Genomic DNA, 9,543 nt, shown 5'->3' on the forward strand with positions numbered 1-9,543 from the left:
AAAAGTCTATAAAAGAGTTGTTAAATAATTAAAGAAATCACTATTGCTGCACCATTCCTGCCTGCCGGATCTCTCTCTTCTCCCCTCTACTACTGCGGGATACAGCGATACTACACCATATGGAGTGCCATATAGCTGTGACCGCCTTGTGTGCTTTCACTAGTAATTACAACATCTAATATACCCCACTCCTTCCATGAGGAAGCATGGCCTGGTGGAAAAGGCAGATCAACTTGATCATGTGGCAGCACCATGGGGGCTAGGTGGGAGCAGTGCAGCATGTGCTGGGGCATCCACCAGTCTCACAGAGGGGGGCAGGAAGCATGGTGCAAACTGGGAGCTGTAGTGGGTGCGGAGTGATATGGCAGTACACGCAGTTTGTCTGCTTGGGTGTTAGGAGGTCATCGAGCATGTAAGGGACAAAGGGGCAGGCTGTTTGCAATGTTAGGGGTCGCTATGTATCACAGCAGCACTGGTACTGGGTCTTCTGCAGCAAGGAAGAACTGGCGTTCTGCTGGGCTGATGTCAATTGCAAGTTTCCATGGCAAAGTGACAGAAAGGTGCGAGGAGGGCGGGGTGTGCTGAGCTGAGGGTCTACTACTCCTGCTGACCTTACTGGAGTTGGGGTGATCACCTAGTCTAGGTGATCCTGCTCTGGCAGGGGGGTTGGACTAGATGATCTTTCAAGGTCCCTTCCAACTCCTAATATTCTGTGATTCTTTTCTCTCCAGCCTCTCTATGCTGACCATGAGCCAGCAATGTGCCCTTGTGGCCAAGGGCATCCTGGGGTGTAGTTAGTAGGTCAAGAGAGTTTCTCCTTCCCCTCTACTCTGCCCTGGTGAGATCGCATTTGAAATATTGTGTTCAGTTCTGGGCCCCTCAGTTCAAGAAGGACAGGGAATTGCTTGAAAGAGTCCAGTGCAGAGCCACAAAGATGATTGAGGGAGTGGAGCATCTCCCTTCTGAGGAGTGGTTGAGGGAGCTGGGGCTCTTTAGCTTAGAGAAGAGGAGACTGAGGAGGGACCTCATTAATGTTTGTAAAGGGTGAGTGTCAGGAGGAAGGAGCCAGGCTTTTCTCAGTGATAGCCAATGACAGGACAAGGGGAAATGGGAGCAAGCTGGAGCATAGTAGGTTCAACCTGAACATGAGGAAAAACTTCTTTACTGTGAGGGTGACAGAGAACTGGAACAGGCTGCCCAGAGAGGCTGTGTAGTCTCCTTCTCTGGAGACATTCAAAACCCGCCTGGATGTATTCCTGTGCAACCTAGTCTAGGTGATCCTGCTCTGGCAGGGGCTTGAACTAGATGATTTTTCGAGGTCCCTTCCAACTCCTAATATTCTGTGATTCTGTGATTTTAGGGGTGCCTCTCCTTGTACCTCTGAGTGTGAGACAAAGATGAGGAAGAGAGGAGACCCCAAGATGTGGCACAGATAGTGCCTCTGTGTAACTCTTGAGTCAAAATCAACTTTGTTTCCCAAAGATTCACCAGGCCGACCATTTCCTTTTTAACCTGCGTGAGGAGCTGATGGTATGCAAATACTATGAAAAAACAGTTACTGGTCTTCTGTGCTTTCTTGAAGCTTTCAATGACTAGATCTGTTGTAGTAAACAGAAATGTTTGAGATTTGTCTCAAGATTGTCCCCTCTTCCTTCTCCTGGCTCTGCCTTTTGAGAGAAACATGCTTCCCTTAATGATGCTTCAGACACTTCTGTCGAGAGGTGGTCATCTGAGATATTGCTGCTGCTTCAAGTACGATATTGATGCTCTTAAAATGAGAAGCTTCTGCATCATGATGACTGGCAAAACTACAAGCTTTGTCCTCTCTGTATCTCTTGTGCCTTTCCTTGCAGCTTGTTTCCTTATTTCTGAAAGCACAGCCTTTAAGTTTTTCATCCTCCAATGCTGCAGACTGTGTTTTAGACTGCATTTTATCTCCTGTCTTCTGGGCAGTGCAACAGTTTTAAAAGTAGAGAATGATTTCTCAACTTCATCTTTTACTTGTGACTGCTAGGCTTGCAGGGATGAGTTTTAACCTCTTTCTTCTCTCTCTCCTAAGCAAAGAGTAGAAATGAACCTGAAGATGTATCGATTGATGCTATAATAAACAATCTCGTTGTTGTTGATGGGGTCATTTCCATATTTGGGCTTCCTTTTCCAGTTGCTTCTTTTGCATCAGCACTGGTGCTTGTCTGACCTCAAAATAAGCTGGTTCAAGCACCTATACTGGCAATAAACTAACTTACAAGAAAAAGAACTCTTAACTGACTCTTTTTGAAGGCAGAAAAGTGCATTTCAAGAGAAAGAGTAGAGGCCTACAGCTGAAGCAGGGAATTAAATTGTTGTTTCATTTGTCATTAAGAAGTGTTAACTCTATTAGCAGTAGGCTTCCATTACATCCTGTATAGAGACTGACATTATATTTGAGAAGTAACCACCTTAAAGTATGCATACTGAATCAGACTCCCCAAGTAATGTTTTTGGAGTATAGCTGGTTTCATGTTGATGGGATTCAGATCAGCTTGGAAATTTGGCATTGACAGACTGAAATATTTTCAGATACAGAGAGAAGAGTGAATGTTAAACATGCTGGGTAATATACTGATTAAAAAGTCTTTGGATAGGACTAGTCAAAACTTGCAAGATAATTATTTTCAGTCTTTGGTTCTTAAATTTCATTTGAATGTCAGATTTTTGTCATGGACATAGTCTTAGCTTTTTTGTACATTGTCTTCCTAAATATATGTCTACACATGGAGGAGGACAAGATAATTGAAGTGCCATTTTTTGTGAGGTTCTTACAGGAATAAATGTATTAAGACTTTGAAGTACTTAATGACATGGCAGTGCGTGCCTGTATTTGTAGCCTTAGTGTATCTTTTATTTCTTTAGTACATAGTCAAACTTGTTGGTTCTGTTTTATGATTTTCTTAATCCTTTTTTACTTCTGTACTTACTTTTCCCTCCTCCCCCCTTTTTTTAAAATATATTTTATTTATGGAATGGGTTGCATGTATTTCAAATACTTTTATCTCAGTAAGTCAATGATGGAGTATCATCCTTGGATAATAATTTTAGTTATCAATACATCTTGAGTTATTATATGGAGCAGAATATTAGAGGTAAATTGTTTCTACTTATAAAAGCTTGAAGAAATTAGAAAGGAAATCTGAGAGCTTAAATACAAGTAAAGACAAGTATGGTCACTTTCCATTTCCATTTGCAAGTTTACTATGTTCTAAACATGATGTGTTGAAGTCATACATTTTCTGAACAGAATTTTTAATAACAAGATGGATGCTGCAGTTATAAATTCTTTTTTTTCCCTTCCCCTCCTCAAGGCTAACTATATGTTATAAATAATGTGTGTTTTTTGGCATGTAAAGTAGATGAATTTAATATGCAGTTTGCTGGTAACACAAGAAATTCCTCTTGGGTAGGAAAAAAGTTCTTGAACAGATACTGGAATACAAACTACTTATTTGGCAACTGAACTTGCATCTTATTGTGCACAATTCATATGGGCCATCTGAGCAGTGTCTAATTGATCTGAAGGTTATACTGTTTTATATGCTACATACTTTTTACACTAATGTAATACAAACCTCTAATGGGTTGTATTAGAAAACTTGATTTACTTTTGTGTCTGTGCTATGAAAGATCTACATTCTAAAGTGATAAATAAGCAAATGTCTGAGGGAAATCTGGGTTTTTGTGGTCTTTAAGCATTTTAGGTTATTTTTTGACTAAGAAGGCCTGCTAGTTTTGCTTCACAAACCACTTCTGAATTGTGTGTTCTGAACTCATGAAACAGAGGATCCAGGAACAGCTACTTCCATTCATAATTACTTATTTTATAGATTTGTTATCCAATGCTGAAGAATCATGAAGCTGTGAGGAAAGCAGCTGATAACTTTCTCAGTTGAGTAGCACTGCAGATGCATATCTGGTCTTTACTCCCTCACAGATAGTTCTGATAGCTCTCACTGCCTTATTATCTAGTGCTTAAGGGATGGAAATTAATTTGGAAATGTGGTCTATTCTTTTTATTTATAGGTATGCTTTAAGCACTTTATTTGCTTTATTTGACATTTATTTGACATTCTTAAGTATTAGATGGAAGTATGTATTTACCAATAGTTAATACATTGTCTGGTGCATTCTTTCAGTATGTTTCAAAACTGAAGCATTGTTGTTGTATTTTTTCCCTTTTTTTTGGAAAGCAGGAGGTATGTGATTTGTTGGTGTCTGGTTTTCATATTTCTTTGAGATTTTTTAACATCTTTCAAACTGACTTCTTTACCTTAATTAGGAGAGATAAGATTTTGTGTAGACTTCTCTTGAAGATTAGAGAGAAGAAACTGGAAAAACAGTAGGAATTGAGTGTACAAAACACCTAAAGAGTCACTTAGATCCTTTTTTTAACAATAATATATTTAAAATTTCTGAGTCAAATGGAATTGCTCTTAACTGACAGCAACTAGACATACAGAAACTGTATCTGCTGTTTTTGGCTGGTAGAGCCATTTTGATTTCCATGGGATAATGAGAAAGTGCTGTTTTAAATCAGTCTTATCTTTCTGTGGTCTATCAACTGGTATTTGCAAAGGCCTTTGGTATTATTGCTGAAGTAAGCACGCGTGTGTGTGTGTGTGGTTGTTGGGTTTTTTTTGTTTTTATTAGGGGGAGTTTTCCCCCCTCCAGAAATGCAACTGATGTAGCTGCTCTAAGCAGCTATATCTTGAGTGTTTTACTCATCATATGATGCTCCATGTGAGTGCCTTGCATCTGGATCCTAACTGTTGTAGGTTCAAGTACTGATAATAAATGAAAGCAATCCTTTTTTTAAAAAAGCTGCTCTTTCACATGCCCTAAAAGAATCTCAAATTTGTTAGGAAGGAGTAAAAAGCATTTTTCTTAAAAGGCTGAGTCAGTGTGGGAATGTCCTGTTCAATGCCCACTCCTCTCAGAATAGCATGAAAACATTTGGGTACTTATAACTTGTTGCTCTCATTTCTGAATTCATAGTCTATACTACTTAAGCAAGCTTTTCTGAAATGTGGCATATGAAAACAGCTAGAATAATTTGTAAACAGTGTGTGAATCAAGGTATGTAGACTTCATCTTCTCATATTCATGAAAAACTAAATTGTTGCCACCTGTCTATACCACACAATTGCTATAACCTAGTCAACTCATTGTTTCAAATGAGTTTGCGACTGCTGTATGGATATGAGAGAAGCTAATACTGCAGCTCAGATCTTAATGGGCCTGTGGGTGTGTGCACCTGTGGATATGGAACAGGGGTGGGATGGAACATGGAAGGTTTGAAAATCTGTTGCTCCCACAAGGTCAATAATGTGTAGGACAGTCATGAAAAAGTTACAGCTTCAGAAAAAACAAATGCCATTGTGCTCTAGAGAACAGGTGGCTCCAAATCAGTCTTCAATTACGCTACCAGCAATAGGTTAAATAATACTTTTGCTTAAATTTGAGCTCTGCAAGAACAGTGATATTAAGAAAGCAGCTATCAGCTTATGGTAATTATCTTTGTGATGGCCAATGCTTCAGACCAGGAGCTGCAACTGATACAGCTGTGTACATCTATATATTGGCTATTTTAAGCTAACACGGACTGATATCACAGAATCACAGAATGCTAGGAGTTGAAAGGGACCTCAAAAGATCATCTAGTCTAACCCCCCTGCCAGAGCAAGATCACCTAGACTAGGTCACACAGGAACATGTCCAGGCGGGTTTTGAATGTCTCCAGAGAAGGAGACTCCACAACCTCTTTGGGCAGCCTGTTCCAGTGCTCTGTCATCCTCACAGTGAAAATAGTTTTTCCTTATGTTTACGTGGAACCTCCTATGCTCCAGCTTGCACCCGTTGCCCCTTGTCCTATCATTTGACATCACTGAGAAGAGCCTGGCTCCATCCTCCTGACACTCACCCTTTACAAATTTATAAACATTAATGAGGTCACCCCTCAGACTCTTCTTCTCCAAGCTAAAATATACTTTGAAGTCTTGATTTTTTGTAATTTATCTATAAGTACACACTTTTCCAAGAAAGGGTAAAACTAGTTGCGTGTTGTGGAACTCTGTGAGGATTGCTGCTCACATTTTACCTTGGTGTTGTGTGGTTTTTTCTGCTTTTTATTTTGTTTGTTTTAAGATTTGGAAGTGTAAATAAGACACTTGATGCTAAAGCTCAAAGTGAAATAAGTAAAATCTGCCTCATATTTGTGATGTTTTTACTCTGATGAGGTCATGTACTATAGGTTCATTTGGCTTACAGCTTAAGTGAAGTTCCTTTTCTTTAACACTCTAATGTGTTTAAATAAAACACACATAATGTCATTCCTCTGGTATGCTGTCTTTCTTAATTTTCTTTTTAAGCTTTTAAGATTTTATTTCAGCAGAGTCAAAACCATGCAGCTACCAAAAGAAAGTCCCATCTTACAAGCTTTCTTGTCTGTTGATCTGTCTGAAAACTATTTTGTAGGATTTGCTTTTCCAGCAGTTATACTGTGCAACAGTGTGATCTTAGTTGTGACTTTTTATACAATCTTAAAACTAAGTTGACTTAACTCAGCAAAGCTTATTTAAAAATATTTAATTTTGTAACACAGGAACTTTGGTTCTTTACATGGTTAAGAAATCCTTTTGTTAAATTTTACAGAAGAATTCTGGAAGTGAAAGGAGATTTGCTTTTTTTAAAAAAATCAGATTATAGCAATGTAACAAGTGTTTTTATTAAGTCTAATCATAAAGCTTTAGCAGGTGTAAATGATAAAGAATGCATTTTTTATTAACTAGTGGTAGCTTCCACAAATAACTATCACACTTTGTTTTAAGAACATAAGACTTATTCTTTCATGTCTCTTTACAGTTATTTATCAGGAAGTCTTATGCTGGAAGAAAACAACATACTTAGCCAAGCTACTAGATGACATGAAATGTAGGTAAACATTGGCTTTTGAAATGATAAAACATCTCTAAAGGGAAAATAATTTTTTTTCCAAACAACAGAAGCTTTGAGCAGAAAGGTGCTTCAAATGGTCTTCTTTGCTTCAAGGCTAGCGTAAGGTAAGTAAAACATGGATAATAAAATGGAGCACCTAGCAGGTGGAAACAGAGAGAAAACACAAAAATTTAGCTTTGATATAAAAAATTAAAATTAAAAGGAAAAAGACCTGATGCTTATCAGAATGTAAGTTTTGTAGTCAATTAAGTGCTAACGACTGTTCAAAAGTGAGAAGTCTATTTTGGGCACTAGATGCTTAAGATGAAATACTTCTTTTCAGTCACTGTGATTTCCAAGTGCAATTTCTGGCAAAAGCCTGCAGATAACTACTTCTACCGCCAGAGGGTACCTTTTCTAAGTGAAATTATTAAAGTTAAGTGATCTGTCAAGATTTATATGTCACTTCTCTTTTGCAGCTATAAATAAAGATGGTTCAAAAGAATTTTAAGTTTTGCAATATCAAGAATGCTAGCACGGCTTTTCTAAAACAATGGGGAATGTAGTAGACTCTGATTTTTTTTTTTATTAATTAAAAAGTCTGGTGTATGAAATTTTCAATAAGTAATCACTTTTCTAATGTTCCAAGTGAATGCATGCATTTAAAATAGGTGACTGATAGCATTAAAAATCCAGTATTTTGACTGAGTTGATTTTAGTAGTTCTCTCTCTTTCTTCCCCCCCCTCAAGACTGAGGTACAATGCTGAATGCAAAAAATATTCATATATTCTAGTGTTTGTTAGCATGGTAATGTGATCTCTGCATTGTCATCATTTGCCTTGAGGAAATCCTGAATTTGGATGCTAACAACTTGTTTCAGTACAGTTCTTTGCGCTGAGCTTCTGCTGTACCTTGATATTATTTAAAATTAATCTTCTGATGTAAGGCAATAGTTGTTCTATATATAGTTTGAGTGTTATGTGGGATGGGAAGTATTCTAAGCTGAGATTCTGTTTATGAAGCAGTTTATAGGCAGTGAAGAACTCAGTACTTTGAACATCTAATTCTTGCTTTGACAAATACAATAATTTTATTTGGTAAGCTGTCTAAAACTGTTACAGCATGTTGCCTTGCAGCTTCTTGAAGTCTGTTTAAAAATTAGATGTAATGCATTCAAAAGCTAACAGAGGTGTGGCATTCATTTAAGACTCCTTAAATACTGCTTTTTTCTCTGTATACTGTCCTGATATTTTTTGGCAAAATCTTTCTAGTAGTAGCTGCTCAAAAATATGTACTGTGCTCATTGCTATAAGGAGGGAAGGTAAACTGCTGGTCCAAACTTAAGTTTAAGGTATAAGCAACAACAGTAGACATAATACTAACTGACAGTACCTTGTGTGATACACAGGGTGGAGCAGAAATTATTTCATTTGCTTAAAAACTGTTGTGTTGCTACTGTGGGCATGAAAAACCTAATAAAGAAATATGAGCTAGCAAGGCCTTAAGAGGTTGCTGCTCTAAAACAAATTAGAGAAATGTCACAGCTTTCAATTAATACAAATCTGTACACAGATATTTAATATTTCTTAATGTTTTAATTCTCTGCATTTTTTATTATTATGACATTAATTTTCTCTGATCTTTTAAGTGAATGAAAATGAAATAATAGAATCATAGAATGTTTATGGTTGGAAAAGACCTTTAAGATCATCAAGTTCAACCATTATCTAACTCTGCCATGCCCGCTACTAAACCATGTCCCTGAGCACCATATCTAGACAGCTTTTAATTACATACAAGGATGGTGATTCAACCACTTCCCTGGGCAGCCTGTTCCAGTCTTTGATGACCCTTTCAGTGTAAAAGTTTTTCCTAATGTCCAACCTAAACCTCCCCTGGCATAACTTGACGCCATTTCCTCTTGTCCTATTGGTTGTAAATTGTCAGAAGATACCCATGCCCACCTCTCTACAACCTCCTTTCAGGTAGTTATAGAGAGCGAAAAGGTCTCCCCTCTGCCTCCTTTTCTCCAGACTAAACAACCCCAAGTCCCTCAGATGCTTCTCATAAGGCTTGTTCTCAAGACCCTTCACCAGCTTATAGCCCTTCTTTGGACTCTCTCCAGCACTTCAAGGTTTTATACTGCAGCACCCAAAATTGAACACAGTACTCAAGGTGCGGCCTCACCGGTGCTGAGTACAATCCTGCTGGCTATCTTATTCCTGAAGCAGGCCAGGATGCCGTTGGCCGCTTTGGCCACCTGGGCACGCTGCTGGCTCACGTTCAGCCGGCTGTCGATGCACCACCTCCGGAAATTCTGCCGAGCAGCTTTCCAGCCACTCTTCCCCAAGCCTGTAACATTGCATGGGGTTGTTGTGACCCAAGTGAAGGACTCAGCAAAGGACTCATTTAAATGTATAAACAAGGATGTCTGTTCAAATTCTTACCCTGTGAGTTTCCACTACTTTGTCTTGGTTCTCTGCTTCCAATAATGCTTTCAGTAATATTTGGCCTGTATTAAAAACAGTGTGACCAGCAGGTCCAGGGAGGTGATTATCCCCCTGTACTCGGCACTG

General features: G+C 38.5%; 1 pseudogene; it reads left to right on the forward strand.

Annotated features, from left to right (window-relative positions):
- Positions 1-1,524: 1,524 nt before the first annotated feature.
- LOC104548768 lies at positions 1,525-8,547 on the forward strand (annotated as a pseudogene).
- The last annotated feature ends 996 nt before the right edge of the window (positions 8,548-9,543 follow it).

The sequence above is a fragment of the Mesitornis unicolor genome, unplaced genomic scaffold (genome assembly GCF_000695765.1).
Source record: "Mesitornis unicolor isolate BGI_N332 unplaced genomic scaffold, ASM69576v1 scaffold16771, whole genome shotgun sequence".
In the NCBI taxonomy this organism is placed as follows: domain Eukaryota; kingdom Metazoa; phylum Chordata; class Aves; order Mesitornithiformes; family Mesitornithidae; genus Mesitornis; species Mesitornis unicolor.